Genomic DNA, 7,724 nt, shown 5'->3' with positions numbered 1-7,724 from the left:
ATCTGTCAGTCATGATGATCATTCTGCTGCAAGTTTTAAATAAATTAAAAAAAAAAAAAAAAAGACATCCCTTGAGAACTGCAAGTCCTGGTATGAAATACATGTGAAACTTGTCATAGTCTTTCAGCTATTCTGTGAAAAAAAATGAAGAGAAGGACACAAAAACAGTAAGGGAAAAAACTGTCAACAAAGGAAGGGGGTGAGAGAGAGACAGACAGAGAGACAGACATTAGTAAAAACTGTTATTTTTTCCATCTTCTAACATGCTACTAATGCCAGCAATATTTTAAAAGTATCTTAAAACCTTACTGGTATATTTATAGAAGCTAAAAGATTGCAGGACTGCAGTTTCCATTGAGAATGGAAAAAGGCAATAGTGGAGCTAATATTCAACTGGCTTTGTTTGAAGCAGTCGAGCTAAAATGAAGATTTATCTCTTCAAAAGAAGATATTAAGGTAGTCACATGCTGAGTTCCAAAAGGAAAGTTCTTCTCCTTTGAATTTTCTAGACTAGAGAGTATCTCCATAATTGGATGCAAAAGTATTTGTGTTGAACAGAAAGGGTAGTGAAGGTCTGGAAAGGATCAGATCCAGAAGTGCAACTTTTTGGCTGTTCATTAGAACACAGTGTAAGAAGACTGATGAAGGATACACTTCTCTACTTGTGATCACACTTCTCCTAGAACTTCCAATCGTGAACGTGGTGTGATATTGATCTGCACACTTAACATCCAGAGGAGAGCTTTAGAAAGTACCTTGTGTCATCAGCCATATAGTCTCCCTGTTACTCCACTAAGAGCAAATGAGAGCAACTCTCATTTCTTACCACAAAGCACATTGGGAGAAAATTAGTATTTACATTACATTAAATACAAACACTACACACTTACATTGCAGAATGAAAAGCACAGTTTGAAACTGTAGTTATCTCACCTCTAACCCAATGAAATCAGAGCTTCTATATTTGAGAGCTTAGAGTGAGGTAAAGGTAACTTGACTTTCAAGTACTGAGCAACTGTAATTCTCACCTTTGTTTCAACTGTCTGCCTTCAAAAAGTCAACTAGTATGCAGATGATGAAGCAAACAAACAAAACCCAAACTTTTTCCGTGGGAGGGCACAGGACTCTGCAAAGAGACTTTACAGCAAAGAAATAAAGAACTAGAATTCAAGTAAGTTGCTTTTATTATTGCGTTGTTTGTTTTCTTAAGAAAATAAAATAAGTTAAAAGATAGAAATGAAAAAAGCCCCACACTTGTATTACTGCAATGACTTACTAGGTAGAATTTTTCAGAATTTTCAGAAGGATGGACCACAGACAACTGTGTAAAGATGTATGCAGAAAACATCTAAGGAAAGTCCATATTCACATTATGCATTATTATTTTTTATGTCAAACATTATACCTGAAAGACTGTTGTTTTTGTTTGGTTGGTTGGTTTTTGCTTATTTGTGTTTGTTTGTTCTTAATTGTTACAGCCCTATATCATCACAAGTTTCCCACACTGCATATTGTTTTGGAGCAATGTTTTCCAGTAATATGAAGATATTCAGTGCACAGAAATTAATGTATTAGGTCTTCAAAACACTATCCGAGGAGGGATTTACAGGTAGATCTTGAGATGTCTACTGTACACTACTTTATACAAAACATGCTGTGAACACATTTGTTTTCTCCTGTTTCCTATTTTATTTTATTTATTTATTTTACTTTATTTTATTTTATTTTATTTTATTTTATTTTATTTTATTTTATTTTATTATTTTATTTTATTTTATTTTATTTATTTTATTTTATTTTTAATATATCAATCTGGGAGAAGCAGGTCTCAATCTTTTTTTTTTTTTTCTTTTTTTTTTCATTTTTTTAGCATGACTTTACAATTTGCATCATGTTCTGTAAACCTTGCAATAGATTTTATTAGATCCTTCCATTCTATCCATTAATCGTTTCACAATGTATTGTCCGAGTCGACACCCAAACTGTTATTGGAAAAATTTTAATGTTCTTTACAAAAGTATAAAATATTTCTAATTGTTAAAAAGAAATATTAAGTCATCAGTACGTTTACTGGGATTGAAGTGTTTTCATTGACACGGAGATTATTTATTTCCACAATCATCTTTTCATGTTGAGTTAACAGAAATCAGACATTCTACTTAAGCTTTCAGTGTCTGCAACTTTGGAGTCATACAGATAATTTTTACTTATTTCTTTAATTTCTTCAGCTAACAAATCACACAGATCTCTTTAGCTTCCCAACCTGGTATGCCCCTCTGATTATTATCCTCTTCTGATAGTCCAGGCGGGCAGTGACGACATTGAAGACAGAAGCCTGAAGGCAATCAAAAGAGACTTTAGGGGGCTGGGACGGTTAGTGGACGGAGCGGGAGTGCAGGTAGTGTTTTCGTCCATCCCTACGTTGACAGGGAGGGGTACGGAGAGGACAAGGAAAGCCCACCTGTTAAACACGTGGCTCCGGGGCTGGTGCCAACGCAGAAATCTTGGGTTTTTCGACCATGGGGCAGTTTACTCAGAACCTGGTCTGATGGCCGTAGACGGGTCCCTATCCTTTAGGGGAAAAAGGATCCTTGGCCAGGAGCTGGCGGGGCTCATTGATAGGGCTTTAAACTAGGTAAGAAGGGGGATGGGGCTGAAGCAAGGATTGTTGGGGCTGTGCCAGGGGGAGCAATGGCAAGGCCGGAGGATAAGGTAAAGGCCCAGCTGAAGTGACCACGAAATGGTGGAGTTCTCTATTCTTGGCGGGGCCAGGAAGGGAACCAGTAAAACCACTGTATTGGACTTTCGGAGGGCTGACTTTAGGCTGCTCAGGACACTGGTTGGTGGAGTCCCATGGGAGGCGGTTCTGAAGGGCAGAGGGGTTCAGGAAGGCTGGGTGCTATTCAAGAGGCAAATCCTAATGGCACAGGAGCGGTCTATCCCCATGTGCCCAAAGATGAGCCAGCGGGGAAGACGACCAGCCTGGCTCAACAGAGAATTGTGGCTTGAGCTTAGGAGGAAAAAGAGGGTTTATAATCTTTGGAAAATTGGGCAGGCCACTAGGGAGGACTATAAGGATGTAGCGAGGCTGTGCAGGGACAAAATTAGGAAGGCCAAAGCTCATCTGGAGCTCAATCTGGCTACTGCCGTTAAAGATAACAAAAAACGCTTTTATAAATACATCAACACAAAAAGGAGGACTAAGGAGAATCTCCATCCTTTACTGGATGCGGGGGGAAACTTAGTTACAAGAGATGAGGAAAAGGCGGAGGTGCTCAATGCCTTCTTTGCCTCAGTCTTTAGTGGTAAAACCGGTTGCTCTCTGGATACCCAGTACCCAGAACTGGTGGAAGGGGACGGGGAGCAGGATGTGGCCCTCACCATCCACGAAGAACTGGTTGGTGACCTGCTACGGCACTTGGATGTGCACAAGTCGATGGGGCCGGATGGGATCCACCCAAGAGTACTGAGAGAACTGGCAGAGGAGCTGGCCAAGCCCCTATCCATCATTTATCAGCAGTCCTGGCTATCGGGGGAGGTCCCAGCTGACTGGCGGCTAGCAAACGTGACGCCCATCTACAAGAAGGGCCGGAGGGCAGACCCGGGGAACTACAGGCCGGTCAGTTTGACCTCAGTACCAGGGAAGCTCATGGAGCAGATCCTCTTGGGAGTCATCATGCGGCACTTGAAGGGCAAGCAGGCGATCAGGCCCAGTCAGCATGGGTTTATGGAAGGCAGATCCTGCTTGACGAACCTGATCTCCTTCTACGACAAAGTGACGCGCTGGGTGGACGAGGGAAAGGCTGTGGATGTGGTCTACCTTGACTTCAGCAAGGCTTTTGACACCGTTTCCCACAGCATTCTCCTCAAGAAACTGGCTGCTCTTGGCTTGGACTGGCGCACGCTTCGTTGGGTTAGAAACTGGCTGGATAGCCGGGCCCAGAGAGTTGTGGTAAATGGAGCCAAGTCCAGTTGGAGGCCAGTCACTAGTGGCGTCCCCCAGGGCTCGGTGCTGGGGCCGGTCCTCTTTAACATCTTCATCAATGATCTGGATGAGGGCATTGAGTGCACCCTCAGTAAGTTTGCAGATGACACCAAGCTAGGTGCGTGTGTCGATCTGCTCGAGGGTAGGAAGGCTCTGCAGGAGGATCTGGATAGGCTGCACCGATGGGCTGAGGTCAACTGTATGAAGTTTAACAAGGCCAAGTGCCGGGTCCTGCACCTGGGGCGCAATAACCCCAAGAAGAGCTACAGGCTGGGAGAGGAATGGCTGGAGAGCTGCCAGGCAGAGAAGGACCTGGGAGTGATGGTGGACAGTCGGCTGAATATGAGCCAGCAGTGTGCTCAGGTGGCCAAGAAGGCCAACGGCATCCTGGCTTGTATCAGAAACACTGTGACCAGCAGGGCTAGGGAGGTGATCGTCCCCCTGTACTCGGCTCTGGTGAGGCCGCACCTCGAGTACTGTGTTCAGTTTTGGGCCCCTCGCTACAAGAAGGACATCGAGGTGCTTGAGCGGGTCCAGAGAAGGGCGACGAAGCTGGTGAGGGGCCTGGAGAGCAAGTCCTATGAGGAGCGGCTGAAGGAGCTGGGCTTGTTCAGCCTGGAGAAGAGGAGGCTCAGGGGTGACCTTATCACTCTGTATAAGTATATTAAAGGAGGCTCTAGCGAGATGGGGGTTGGCCTGTTCTCCCATGTGCCTGGTGACAGGACGAGGGGGAATGGGCTAAAGTTGCGCCAGGGGAGTTTTAGGTTAGATGTTAGGAAGAATTTCTTTACTGAAAGGGTTGTTAGACATTGGAACAGGCTGCCCAGGGAGGTGGTTGAGTCACCATCCCTGGAAGTCTTCAAAAGGCGTTTAGATGTAGAACTTAGGGATATGGTTTAGTGGGGACTGTTAGTGTTAGGTCAGAGGTTGGACTCGATGATCTTGAGGTCTCTTCCAACCTAGAGATTCTGTGATTCTGTGATTCTGTGAAGTGCATCTACACCAATGCACGCAGCATGGGTAACAAACAGGAGGAGCTGGAAGCCATCGTGCAGCGGGCAGGCTACGACTTGGTTGCCATCACGGAAACGTGGTGGGACCAGTCTCATGACTAGAGTGCTGCGATGCCTGGCTATAGCTCTTCAGAAGGGACAGGCAGCACAGAAGGGGTGGCGGTGTGGCTCTCTATATTACAGAGTCTTTCGGTATTGTAGAACTCGAGGCTAGGAATGACAAGATCGAGTCCCTTTGGGTTAGGATCGGCAGGGACAACAAGGCTAGTGTCCTGGTCGGGGTCTGCTATAGACCGCCGAACCAGGATGAGGAGACGGATGAGGAATTCTACAGGCAGCTGACAGAAGTTGCGAAATCTTCAGCGCTTGTACTCGTGGGCGACTTCAACTTCCCTGACATATCCTGGAAGCACAACACAGCCCAGAGAAAGCAGTCTAGGAGGTTTCTGGAGAAAGTGGAAGATAGCTTCCTGACGCAGCTGATTAGTGAACCAGGGGTGGTGCCCCGCTAGACATTCTCTTCACAAACAGAGAAGGACTGGTGGAGGATGTGATTGTCGGGAGCTGTCTTGGGCAGAGTGACCACGAAATGGTGGAGTTCACTATTCTTGGCGAGGCCAGGAAGGGAACCAGTAAAACAGCTGTATTGGACTTCCGGAGGGCTGACTTTGGGCTGCTCAGGACACTAGTTCGTGGAATCCCTTGGGAGGCGGTTCTGAAGGGCAGAGGGGTCCAGGAAGGCTGGGCGCTCTTCAAGAGGAAAATCCTAATGGCGCAGGAGCGGTCTGTCCCCATGTGCCCAAAGATGAGCCAGCGGGGAAGAAGACCAGCCTGGCTCAACAGAGAACTGTGGCTTGAGCTTAGGAGAAAAAAGAGGGTTTATAATCTTTGGAAAAGCGGGCAGGCCACTAGGGAGGACTATAAGGATGTAGCGAGGCTGTGCAGGGACAAAATTAGGAAGGCCAAAGCTCATCTGGAGCTCAATCTGGCTACTGCCGTTAAAGATAACAAAAAACGTTTTTATAAATACATCAACACAAAAAGGAGGACTAAGGAGAATCTCCATCCTTTACTGGATGCAGAGGGAAACTTAGTTACAAGAGATGAGGAAAAGGCGGAGGTGCTCAATGCCTTCTTCGCCTCAGTCTTTAGCGGCAATACTGGTTGTTCTCTGGATACCCAGTTCCCTGAGCTGGTGGAAGGGGATGGGGAGCAGGATGTGGCCCTCACCATCCACGAAGAACTGGTTGGTGACCTGCTACGGCACTTGGATGTGCACAAGTCGATGGGGCCGGATGGGATCCACCCGAGGGTACTGAGAGAACTGGCAGAGGAGCTGGCCAAGCCCCTATCCATCATTTATCAGCAGTCCTGGCTATTGGGGGAGGTCCCAGCTGACTGGCAGCTAGCAAATGTGACGCCCATCTACAAGAAGGGCCGGAGGGCTGACCTGGGGAACTACAGGCCTGTCAGTTTGACCTCAGTGCCAGGGAAGCTCATGGAGCAGATCCTCTTGAGAGTCATCATGCGGCACTTGAAGGGCAAGCAGGTGATCAGGCCCAGTCAGCATGGGTTTATGGAAGGCAGATCCTGCTTGACGAACCTGATCTCCTTCTATGACAAAGTGACGCGCTGGGTGGACGAGGGAAAGGCTGTGGATGTGGTCTACCTTGACTTCAGCAAGGCTTTTGACACCGTCTCCCACAGCATTCTCCTCAAGAAACTGGTGCTCTTGGCTTGGACTGGCGCACGCTTCGTTGGGTTAGAAACTGGCTGGATAGCCGAGCCCAAAGAGTCATGGTAAATGGAGTCAAGTCCAGTTGGAGGCCGGTCACTAGTGGTGTCCCCCAGGGCTCGGTGCTGGGGCCGGTCCTCTTTAACATCTTCATCAATGATCTGGACGAGGGCATTGAGTGCACCCTCAGTAAGTTTGCAGATGACACCAAGTTAGGTGCATGTGTCAATCTGCTCAAGGGTAGGAAGGCTCTGCAGGAGGATCTGGATAGGCTGCACCGATGGGCTGAGGTCAACTGCATGAAGTTTAACAAGGCCAAGTGCCGGGTCCTGCACCTGGGGCGCAATAACCCCAAGCAGAGCTACAGGCTGGGAGATGAGTGGTTGGAGAGCTGCCAGGCAGAGAAGGACTTGGGAGTGATGGTGGACAGTCGGCTGAATATGAGCCAGCAGTGTGCTCAGGTGGCCAAGAAGGCCAACGGCATCCTGGCTTGTATCAGAACCAGTGTGACCAGCAGGGCTAGGGAAGTGATCGTCCCCCTGTACTCAGCTCTGGTGAGGCCGCACCTCGAGTACTGCGTTCAGTTTTGGGCCCCTCGCTACAAGAAGGACATGGAGGTGCTTGAGCGGGTCCAGAGAAGGGCGACGAAGCTGGTGAGGGGCCTGGAGAACAAGTCCTACGAGGAGCGGCTGAAGGAGCTGGGCTTGTTCAGCCTGGAGAAGAGGAGGCTCAGGGGCAACCTTATCGCTCTCTACAGATACCTTAAAGGAGGCTGTAGTGAGGTGGGGGTTGGCCTGTTCTCCCACGTGCCTGGTGACAGGACAAGGGGGAATAGGCTTAAGTTGTGCCAGGGGAGTTTTAGGTTAGATGTTAGGAAGAACTTCTTTACTGAAAGGGTTGTTAGGCACTGGAACGGGCTGCCCAGGGAGGTGGTGGAGTCACCATCCCTGGAAGTCTTCAAATGATGTTTAGATGTAGAGCTTAGGGATAT

Source organism: Anas platyrhynchos, chromosome 2 (genome assembly GCF_047663525.1).
Source record: "Anas platyrhynchos isolate ZD024472 breed Pekin duck chromosome 2, IASCAAS_PekinDuck_T2T, whole genome shotgun sequence".
NCBI classification, from domain to species: Eukaryota; Metazoa; Chordata; class Aves; order Anseriformes; family Anatidae; genus Anas; species Anas platyrhynchos.
This window is presented reverse-complemented; position numbering follows the sequence as displayed.